General features: G+C 37.3%; 1 long non-coding RNA gene across 2 annotated transcripts in view; it reads left to right on the top strand.

Annotated features, from left to right (window-relative positions):
- The window catches only part of LOC147916334 (uncharacterized), an 89,548-nt gene that overhangs the window by 15,976 nt on the left and 61,416 nt on the right, over positions 1-12,156 (top strand). For both annotated transcript variants that reach the window (XR_015553243.1, XR_015553242.1), the window contains exon 2: positions 46-287. This is a non-coding gene — a long non-coding RNA (uncharacterized LOC147916334). The remainder of the gene's footprint in view (positions 1-45; positions 288-12,156) is intronic.

The following is a 12,156-nucleotide window of genomic DNA, read 5'->3' as shown; positions in this document are numbered from 1 at the left end:
TCTTGTTGTTATGTTTACTATATTTTCCTTTAAATCTGAACATAGAGGGCGGAGTCAAGATGGCGGCGTAGGCAGACTCTGAACTCACCTCCTCCCGTGGACACAGCCAATTTACAACTACTCGTGGAAAAATTACCCCTGAGACAGAACTGAGAACTGGATGAGAGGAACTCCTGCAACAACGGACAATCCTAACTGAGGTGGAAGAGGCAGAGACTCCCTTCTGGAGAGGAAAAACGCCGCCTTCACAAGCCGCCAGCGTCACGGCCGCCGGGAGCAGCGCACAGGTACGCAGCCTCCCTGGAGGCGTGGGGCCCTGAGCCGGGGAGCGCCCCCGCTGTGGGCATTTTGTGGACCCAGCACAATCGAGACCAGCGGCATAATATCTGACTGTGCCTGCTACTAAAACACTGGGGAGCACCCCCAGAAAACCCGGTTCACAAAGAAACTAAAACTGGCTCTTAAAGGGCCCGCGCACAAACTCACCCATTCCAGAAAGCATCCTGAAATCACCAGAAAGAAAGGTGCACAGTGCTTCAGGGACAAGAGACTCACCTAATAGGCCCTGAGTGCATCTCGGTGAGGGGTGAGACCTCTCCAGGGACTGGGACATTGGCGGCGGCCATTGTTGTGGCCTGGTGTCAGCGTGCTGACACAGACGCCATAGGAGTTCTCCCTGAGACCTGCTAGCCCAGGGTCTGCTCGACCTGCTAGAGCACCGATTTAATCCAGCTCAGCCAGGGCAGGCAGCCCACCCTAGAGACTGGCCCCACCCAACAATAAGCCCTTAGGCAACGTGTGGGCCTGCATAGATTGGTGACTGGATTCTCTGCAGCCTGGCAACTGAGCTGACTTGAGAGGGGCAGGGTGTGCACAAGGAGCGGGTGGAGAGTGTGGGGTGGTGGCGGAGTGTGTGGGGCTCCCGCCGTGGAGAGACTGGGTCCGCTTGGGGAGGTCGGGGCGCTCACACGGGGCAGGACTGTGTTGACTGTGTGTGTGGACCTGTGGGCAACAGGGCTTGTCAGTTGCAGAAGACTTGTGCTTCTCAAAGACCCACATAGGAGGTTTGCCCCACCTTCCAAAGCCTGAAACAATTGGGTGCTCCCGTGCCTGAGGCCAGCCCCACCCAGCTGCAATCCTCAGAGAGCTGACAAGAGACCTAATAGGCTAAAGGTTTACAGCAATTCTAAGGCCCTGAGCCTAACAACCTGCCACACTGGGGGCCTACTCACTTAAAAGAAATACTGCAACACAAATGTGGTATTAGAACTTGCAGCCAACTGTGCTGGGGCTCCCCACACCTGATAAAGAGACTGAAGGGCCCACAAGAACTACAAGCAGCTGAGCGTTACAACAGCTGGCCAGGAGCATAACTCAGCCTCCCTGGGCGCCTATAGGGAGAGCTAACAGGCCACAATAGAAGGACACACGTAGCCCACATAGGGGCCACCCCTGGAACATTGAGAACTGAGGAAAGCACACTGGAAGCCTCCTAAGGCATCACTTACATAAGGTCACCTATCCAAGAGCAGGAGACGTAGCTGACCTACCTAATACGTAGACACAAGCACAGGGAAAGAGGCAAAATGAGGAGGCAAAAGAATACATTCCAAGTAAGGGAACAGGACAAAACCCCAGAAAAGGAACTAAGTGAAACAGAAATGAACAACCTACCTGACAGAGAGTTCAAACTAAGAGTGTTAAGGATGCTCACTGATCTGGGGAGAAGAATAGATGGACTCAGTGAGAATGTCAACAAAGAAATGGAAGATATAACAAAGAACCAATCAGAAATGAAGAATACAATACTGGAAATGAAAAACTCATTAGAGGGACTCAAAAGCAGAGTAGAGGATACAGAAGAACGGATCTGTGAGCTGGATGAAAGACTAGAAGAAATTACCCAAGGTGAACAGGTAAAAGAGAAAAGAATTAAAAAGAGTGAGGACAGTCTAAGGGACCTCTGGGACAACATCAAGCGCACTAACATCCGTGTTATAGGTGTCCCGGAACGAGAAGAGAGAGACAAGGGGCCAGAGAATCTATTTCAAGAAATAATAGATGAAAACTTCCCTAACCTAAGGAAGGAAACAGACATCCAGGTACAGGAGGCACAGAGAGCCCCAAACAAGATAAACTCAAAGAGGCCCACACCAAGACACATCATAATCAAAATGTCCAGAATTAAAGATAAAGAGAGAATCCTAAAAGCTGCAAGAGAATGTCAAGTTACATACAACGGAAACCCCATAAGGCTATCAGCTGACTTCTCAGCAGAAACCTTACAGGCTAGAAGAGAATGGCACGATATATTTAAAGTGCTAAAAGGAAAAAACTTACAGCCAAGAATACTCTACCCAGCAAGGTTATCGTTCAAAATGGAAGGAGAGATCAAAATTTTCCCAGATAAGCAAAAATTAAAGGAGTTTGTCACCAAGAAACCAGTGTTACAAGAAATGTTAAAGGGACTGATTTAAGGGGAAAAGAGAAGACCACAAATAGGAAAAATTATCTATTTCCACGATTAGAACGTAATGGATAAAAATGCACAAAAAAGATGTTAGATATGATATCAAAAACATAAAAGGAGGGAGGAGGGGAGTTAAAGAGTACAGCTTTCAGACAGAGGTCAAACTAAAGTGACCATCAATTCTGTATAGAAGAAGAAAGGAACAGAGAAGGACTACTAAAACACTGAGGAAAAACAAAGTTAAAAAATGGCAGTTAAGTACATACTTATCAATAGCTACTTTAAACTTCAATGGACTAAATGCTCCAATTAAAAGGCATAGGGTGGCTGACTGGATAAAAAAACAAGACCCATATATATGCTGCATAAAAGAGACACACTTCAGACCTAAAGACACTCACAAACTGAAAGTGAAGGGATGGAAAAAGATACTCCACGCAAATGGCAATGAAAAGAAAGCTGGGGTAGCAGTACTCATATCAGACAAAATAGACTTTAAAACAAAAACTGTAGAAAGAGACAAGGAAGGGCATTACATAATGATCAAGGGAACAATCCAACAAGAGGATATAACACTTGTAAATATCTACGCACCCAATGTAGGTGCACCTAAATATATAAAGCAATTATTAACAGACATAAAAACAGAAATAGACAGTAACACAATAATAGTAGGGGACTTTAACACTCCACTTACACCAACGGATAGATCATCCAAACAGAAGATCAATAAGGAAACATTGGCCTTAAACAACACCTTAGAACAGATGGACCTAGTAGATATATACAGAGCATTCCATCCAAAAACCGAAGAATACACGTTCTTTTCAGATGCACATGGAACATTCTCCAGGATTGATCACATATTAGGCCACAAAAGGAGTCTCCATAAATTTAAGAAGATTGAAATAATACCAAGCGTCTTTTCTGACCACAACGGTATGAAACTAGAAATCAACTATAGGAAGAAAATCAGAAAAGCCACAAATACATGGAGATTAAACAAAATGCTACTGAACAATGACTGGGTTAATGAAGAAATCAAAGAAGAAATCAAAAAATACCTGGAGACAAATGAAAATGAAAATACGACATGCCAGAATTTATGGGATACAGCAAAAGCGGTTCTAAGAGGGAAGTTTATAGCAATACAGGCCTATCTCAACAAACAAGAAAACTCTCAAATAAACAATCTAAAAATGCACCTAAAGGAACCGGAAAAAGAAGAACAAACAAAGTCCAAAATCCGTAGAAGAAGGGAAATAATGAAAATCAGAGCAGAAATAAATGAAATAGAGACCAAAAAAACAATAGAAAAAATTAATAAAACCAAGAGCTGGTTCTTTGAAAAGATCAACAAAATAGACAAACCTTTAGCTAGACTCACCAAGAAAAAAAGAGAGAAGGCACAAATAAGTAAAATCAGAAATGAAAGAGGAGAGGTTACAACAGACACCTCAGAAATACAAAAGATTATAAGAGAATACTATGAAAAACTATATGCCAACCAATTCGACAATCTGGAAGAAATGGATAAATTCTTAGAATCATACAACCTTCCAAAACTGGATCAAGAAGAAGTAGAGAATTTGAAAAGACCAATCACCATAAGGAGATCAAAACAGTAATCAAAAACCTCCCCAAAAATAAAAGTCCAGGACCAGACGGCTTCCCTGGTGAATTCTACCAAACATTCAAAGAAGACTTAATACCTATCCTTCTCAAACTCTTCCAAAATTGAGGAGGGGAAGCTCCCTAACTCATTCTACGAAGCTGACATTACCCTGATACCAAAACCAGACAAGGACAACACAAAAAAAGAAAATTACAGGCCAATATCACTGATGAACATCGATGCAAAAATCCTCAACAAAATAGTAGCAAATCGCATACAACAATACGTTAAAAAGATTATACACAATGATCAAGTGGGATTTATTCCAGGTATGCAGGGATGGTTTAACATTCGCAAATCAATCAACGTAATACACCACATTAATAAAATGAAGAACAACAATCACATGATCATCTCAATAGATGCAGAGAAAGCATTTGACAAGATCCAGCATCCATTTATGATAAAAACTCTGAATAAAATGGGTATAGAAGGAAAGTACCTCAACATAATAAAGACCATGTATGAGAAACCCACAGCTAATATCATCCTCAATGGTGAAAAACTGAAAGCTATCCCTCTAAGAACAGGAACCAGACAAGGATGCCCACTCTCACCACTCCTATTTAACATAGTACTGGAAGTCTGAGCCAGAGCAATCAGGCAAGAGAAAGAAATAAAAGGGATCCAAATTGGAAAGGAAGAAGTGAAACTGTCACTATTTGCAGATGACATGATTTTGTATATAGAAAACCCTAAAGAATCCACCAGACAACTTTTAGAAGTAATAAACGAATATGGTAAAGTTGCAGGATACAAAATCAACATACAAAAATCAGTTGCATTTCTGTACACTAACAACGAAGTAGCAGAAAGAGAAATTAAGAATACCATCCCATTTACAATTGCAACAAAAAGAATAAAATACCTAGGAATAAACTTAACCAAAGAGGTGAAAGATCTGTACACCGAAAACTATAAAACATTTCTGAAAGAAATTGAAGAAGACACAAAGAAATGGAAAGATATTCCGTGCTCTTGGATTGGAAGAATTAACATAGTTAAGATGTCCATACTTCCTAAAGCCATCTATAGATTCAATGCAATCCCTATCAAAGTTCCAACAACATTTTTCACAGAAATAGAACAAAGAATCCTAAAATTCATATGGAACAACAAAAGACCCCGAATAGGTAAAGGAATCCTGAGAAAAAAGAACAAAGCTGGAGGTATCACACTCCCTGATTTCAAAATATACTACAAAGCTATAGTAACCAAAACAGCATGGTACTGGCACAAAAACAGACACAGAGATCAATGGAATAGAATCGAAAGCCCAGAAATAAACCCACACATCTATGGACAGCTAATCTTTGACAAAGGAGCCAAGAACATACAATGGGGAAAAGAAAGTCTCTTCAACAAATGGTGTTGGGAAAACTGGATAGCCATATGCAAAAAAATGAAAGTAGATCCTTACCTTACACCATACAGAAAAATTAACTCCAAATGGATTAAAGACTTGAATGTAAGACCTGAAACTGTGAAAGTTCTAGAAGAAAACATAGGCAGTACGCTCTTCGACATCGGTCTTAGCAACATCTTTTGAAACACCACATCTGACCGGGCAAGAGAAACAATAGAAAAAATAAACAAATGGGACTACATCAAACTAAAAAGCTTCTGCACAACAAAGGAAACCATCAACAAAACGAAAAGACAACCTAACAATTGGGAGAAGATATTTGCAAACCATACATCTGATAAGGGCTTAATCTCCAAATTATATAAAGAACTCATGCATCTCAACAACAAAAAACTACCAACCCAACTAAAAAATGGGCAAAAGACCTGAACAGACATTTCTCCAAAGAAGATATACAGATGGCCAACAGACACATGAAAAGATGTTCAAAATCACTAACTATCAGGGAAATGCAAATCAAAACTACAATGAGATATCACGTCACGCCCGTCAGAATGGCTATAATTAACAAGACAGGAAACAACATGTGTTGGAGAGGATGTGGAGAGAAGGGAACTCTCATACACTGCTGGTGGGAGTGCAAACTGTTGCAGCCACTATGGAAAACAGTATGGAGATTCCTCAAAAAATCAACGATAGAACTACCATATGATCCAGCTATTCCACTGCTGAGTATTTATCCAAAGAACTTGAAAACACCAATTTGCAAAGGTACATGCACCCCTGTGTTCATTGCAGCCTTATTCACGATAGCCAAGACTTGGAAGTAACTTAAGTGCCCATCAAGGGACGAATGGATAAAGAAGCTGTGGTATATATACACAATGGAATACTACTCAGCCATAAGAAATGACGAAATCCAGCCATTTGTGACAACATGGATGGACATTGAGGGTATAATGCAAAGTGAAATAAGTCAGAGGGAGAAGGCCAAATACCGTATGATTTCCTTCATTAAGTAGTAGATAATAACAACAATAAACAAACACATAGGGACAGAGATTGGATTGGTGGTTACCAGAGGGGAAGGGGGGAGGGAGGAGGGTGAAAGGGATAATTGGGTACATGTGTGTGGTGATGTGTTGTAATTAGTATTTTGGTGGTGAACATGATGTAGTCCATGCGGAAATAGAAGTACAATGATGTACACCTGAAATTTTTGCAATGTTATAAACCAATGTTACTGCAATAAACAAAAAATTAAAAAAAAAAAAATCTGAACATAACTATGATTGCCATTTTAAAGTCCTTATCTAATAATTCAGTTATGTTATAATTTCTGTGTCTATTGCTATTGACTTGTTTTTACCCTGGTTATGAATCTCATATTCCTGTTACTTCTTATGTCTAGTAGTTTTGATTAGATGTTGGACATTATAAGTTTTCTGTTGTTATGTGGTTGTTTTTGTTGTCTTCCTTCAAAGCGTGTTCTTCTTTATTTTAGAAAACCTTTAAGTTCCTTATAGTTCTTTTGAGCATGTTTTAAGTTCCTTAGAACAAGTTTGGAATAGCCTTTACTCTGGCTGTTTTAGACTTACTGCTGTGGTTTATTCCTTCTGAAGTCTCTGCTAAATGACTCAGATGTTCAACAAGTACTCTTCACACCAGCAGGTGTGAACCCAGCTGTCTCCTAGCCCCTTGTGAGCTTCAGCCTACAGCTTCTTTGATGTTTCATGCCTGGTTTTATGGAGTGTCACTCTATGCATGTATTGCTCAATATCCATCAGCTGGCTCAATGTTAGCTCGACAAAGATTACTTGAGCTCTTTCTCCGTGTAGCTCCCACTTCTCTGAATATATATTCTGCAAATTCAAGGTGGCTTATCTTCCCTGAATTCCAATCTCTTTCTTCTCAATTCTGAGACTATTATGTTCTTCCTGGATTTCTTCTATCTACAGGGCAGGACACAACATTCTGTGAATATTTTTCATGTTTCTACATGGTTAAGGCTCTCTGGTCAAAGAGATACATGAATTATAAGATGATTGAATGACACACATACCTCGGAAGTTAGGAACTGTGTATTGCTTTCAAGGGATTTAAACAAAGTCTTCTCTCCATCGAAGCCATTTGCTTACCTTTTAAGAGTAATAAAACTCAGTGACATTTGTTTATATTCCACAGTGATGAAGGAAAACTAGAGACTTTCCTTTTCCTCCTCAGAGAGGAATTGTTTATATTTAAGAGTTCTTGCTTTCTGTAAAAGGTAGGATAGGCAGACGCGTCAACAGCTCCTGTATAAGACCAAAATTTCATCATTGTAGTTTCTCTCCCGTGGTGCAAATATATGCAGGTGATAGCTGGTTCTGAAGTGTCATCTCCTATGGAATTGGAGCATGGCGAGCTGACGCAAGATGTTCTGTGCATCAGTAAAATGTCTGTTCTCTTATCCAGAAGTCTTCTGTGTGTGTGTGTGTGTGTGTAGTTGTGTTTATCCGTGGTAAACTAACTTGTTATCTTGCAAGTAGGGTAAAATCTCAGACCCTTTATGGTTTCTGACTTAACAGACACCATGGCCAGAGAGAGACCCCCAGAGATAAGCCATGATCATCATAAGACTCATCTCATTTGCTTGCCTTCTCTTAGATATTATATTCTTTAGCTGTCTAAATATGTCCAATATCTAAAAACGTTTGTTTCATATGTTTTGTCCTGTTATTTACTCCAAGAGATAATTGCAGTGCCGTTGTTTCTTCATGGCCAGAAAGCAAAGTTCCACTTTCGTTTTTAAATTTCATACACTTTATATACAAAATACTGTGCAGAGACTGGTTGGTTTGGGTACTTAAGGATTATTCTAATGGAAGTATATAATCAGACAAATTTGTGTTATATGCTGGCCTTGATATTTATAAACTGAATAAGCCAGGACAATTACTGAAACCTCTTAAGTCTAATTCTTCATGAAAATAATAATTGCTAATATGAACATTTGCTATAGATTATAAATTTTAAAATATATAATAAACCTTGTATACAACAGGTGCTCAAGTGTATGTGCTCTTACTTTATCATTTTTTCATTTTATTTTATATCACGTGTGATTTCCTAGACAGTGTTAAGTTTTTAAGAGCTTCTTAACCTTTTGAATTCTTTTCCCATTTTTAGGATTTTAGGAAATGGGATATTACCACTTTTTCTTATCTAATTTTTAAAGTTTATATTCCTAATGGATAATGCACTTTCTAAAATGCCTAACATTTTATCCTCTGTCTTTCACAAATGAAGAATGAGTAAACACTACATCTTAAGGATGCTCACACTTTTTTTTATGTCAACAAATACTCTTTGGTTGATTATATTTGTTCTAGATTATATATTATGTTTTATATTTCTGTTACATTCAGAGGAGTTTCTATTTTCAACTAAGGAGCCTGATACACTGCTATAAGAAATATAAAACTACCAGACTGTATATAGGCATTTGTAGTATTCCTCTTTGAGAAGGAGAGTTTTTAAAAGATGTGTTTTATTTGTTAACGAGAAATTTTTAAAAGTAGTGAAAATACCTGGACTTGAGGAAGAGAAGTTTTTGGGAAAATTCAATTTATAAATAACTCAGGTATTTCAAAATTTGCCTAGGTTCGTATCTGACAATAATTTTTTCTTTAAGGGTAATTACCTCCACTCTAAAGTGCAGTGACATGGAGGAATGTAACAAGAATAAGATATGATGTTGCTTAGACGACTGGTGAGAGTGTAAGGATTTTGAGTGGTTCAGAGAAGCAGAAATAAACGTTGATTAGAGGTCACATTTTTGGTTGTCTTAGCAGGAGTGGGTAGCACTGATTCTTGTTTGGTGATGAACACTATAATTGTTAATAAGATAATTGAGACTAAAAACTATCTCTAATAGGTCAGTATCACAATACAGTTTATTTGAAAATAAAATCTTCAGTAGAGAGTATTTTTTTAATGTTTATTGGAGTTATCATCCAAGACACATAATGTTGTTATCCTGGGGAAAGGAAAAAGATGAAAAGGAGGATAATTAAAATGGAATGGCCAGGGCAGAATATATCTCTTGTTTGATTATGGGTCATCATATTAGGAAGTCCTCAGTGATGTTATAGTAACTGAAAAAATGGTTCTTTAGCAGAATGAGATATTTGTCTGTAAAAATAATATTAAGCAACACTAAGAACGGAGAGGCTGAAGTATTTTCATGTTGTATTGAATCAGTTCTTTAAGAATTCATAGAGAGGAAAATGGAAACAGCCTGGTTGACACTAATGTGTAATTATCACCAAAATCATTAAAGCATTTTTATACTCATTGAAAAACATGACATAAATTTTGAGTCCATTAAATTTCAGTGAAGTCCTTGTGGTAGCCTAGATGATTTGAAGGAGAGCATGTTCTAACATAAACTGCACTTGCTCCCTTGTATGTCAACACATTCATTACTAACATGACATTTTCACCAATGTAATTTCATGCCACGTACTCTACTAGGGTTTAATGAGTAATTTGGGATTTTAAATCATTTGAAATAAATATTTTATAATTTTTTATTTACTTGTTTTTATTTTTATCCAAATTGCTTATGCATATATTCACCCAAGAGCAAAAGAAGACACTGTTGTGTCAGGTAAATATTAGTAGAAATTTTCTCAGGCCACTTTCTCCTTTTGACCAAGTTCCTTAAATTACTGTACACCAGAAGACCAAAAACAAACACAATGGCACAAAGAAGGAATAAAAGCAAAACAAGACTATGTTGCAAAAATTTATGCAAAGCATGGAAAAATGTGATTTCAATCAAATGATGGGAAGTTTAAGTTTAAATTGTTAGTGTGACTTAAAAAAATGTTACCCCATAAATAGTCTAAGCTGTGTTCATGGCTCTATTCGTTAAAATAATATTCCACATACTTTTATAGCTATGTGTCAGTGGAGTTTTACCATCCCAACGTTAAGCAGAGATTCATAGCCCGTCCCCCTCCCCAAATTCTTCTGAAAAAAGCATCACTGCCTAAATTATAAAAAACATAAATGTTTAAGTTAAAATTTCAAAACTGTAATAATATTATTATTGTTGGAATCAAAACTGTAGCTTTTTTCACACTGAATGCACTAATAATCAAACATAGCACAAAAAGAAAATATCTAAGTCTTTATTAATTTAGTAAGCTCATATATGAGAGAACGAGGACAAACTTCTTAGAAACGGTTTATACTATATTATTTCTTTCCCACATTTACCTTGAGGTAATTTGACATAGGAGAAAAAACCTGCATATATACCTTGTTTCTTTTAGTTAATGTCTAGTAATTATTCTGTCAGATAATCTGATTGAAATAGAAGACTGAGTGATCCAGTGGTCATATAAGAAGTATTAGATTTAAATATTAGATATAAAATAAATTTCAAGCCCAGAAATACTTTTATGGACCTCAGACATCCGGACAGCTTGCCCTTCTCTTAGTGTAATTAAAAAAATTGCCGAATATATAATACAATGAACTCTAACCACCAATGTCCTAGATTTTTACCAATTTAGTCACCTTATGAGTTTTGAGAAGCTAATTTGACCACTTGAAGATATTTGACTACTAGAAAACTTTGTAGCTAGGAATTTACAATGAGAAGTCAAAAAGTTCATTTGGGAAATGCCAATTTCAAGGGTATACTAAGTAGGTATATACATGGCCCACCTACTTTTATATTGTTACTCTATATTTTCATTATTGCTTGTGGGTTTGTATAACCTATGCACTTTATTTTTTAAATAAATACTTCAGTTAAGGATGAAAAAGATACAATCACTTTGCAAAATAGTTTGATAGATTTTTAAAGTTAAACATGTGCCTACTCTATAATCCAGCCATTCATTCCTAGAAAGAAAGGAATATATGGCCACACAAAGACTTGTATGTAAATGTCCATACCAATTCGTTGGCTAAAAATTGAAAACAACACAAATATCCATCGACAGATGAATGGAAAAACAAATTCGGTATATCCATACAATAGGATACTATTCAGCAATATAAAGGAATGAACTATTGAGACATGTGATAAAATGGATGAATCTCAAAATAATTGTGTGGCATAAAAAGGGCAGACCAAAAAGATAATATACTGTATTATTCAGTTTCTACGAAATTCTAGATAATGTAATCTCATCTATAGTGACAGAAGGAAGATCAGTAGATGTTTGCTTAGGAATGAGGGATGTGCTTGAAGGGCAGGAGGGATTGCAAAGTGGCATCAGGATACTGTTAGTATGATGGATATGTTCACTATCTTGATTGTGGTGATGGGATGATTTCACACACACACATACCTCAAAACATTCAATTGTACACTTTAAACATACACAATTTATTATTTTTCAATTATACCTCAATTAAACTGTTTAAAAAATTAGCCACAAAGTAATGGGTAATGTTTATTTAGAGAACAGTGAACAGATGTATACATGTGAAATGGATCTTTAGGTGCATATGGAGTTTTGGAGGAGACATTTGCTTTAAACTTTTGAAAATGCTTTTTGTTTGTTAGTATTTTTTCTCTATTACATAAAGAAAAATAAGGCTCATTATCTTGCTTTTTCTTAATTAGGTTTTGATGCTTGTGAA

The sequence above is a fragment of the Ceratotherium simum genome, chromosome 9, assembly GCF_057802395.1.
Source record: "Ceratotherium simum simum isolate JZ-2026a chromosome 9, ASM5780239v1, whole genome shotgun sequence".
NCBI lineage: Eukaryota > Metazoa > Chordata > Mammalia > Perissodactyla > Rhinocerotidae > Ceratotherium > Ceratotherium simum.
Note: the sequence above shows the minus strand (reverse complement) of the source record. Positions and strands in the feature narration are given on the sequence as shown.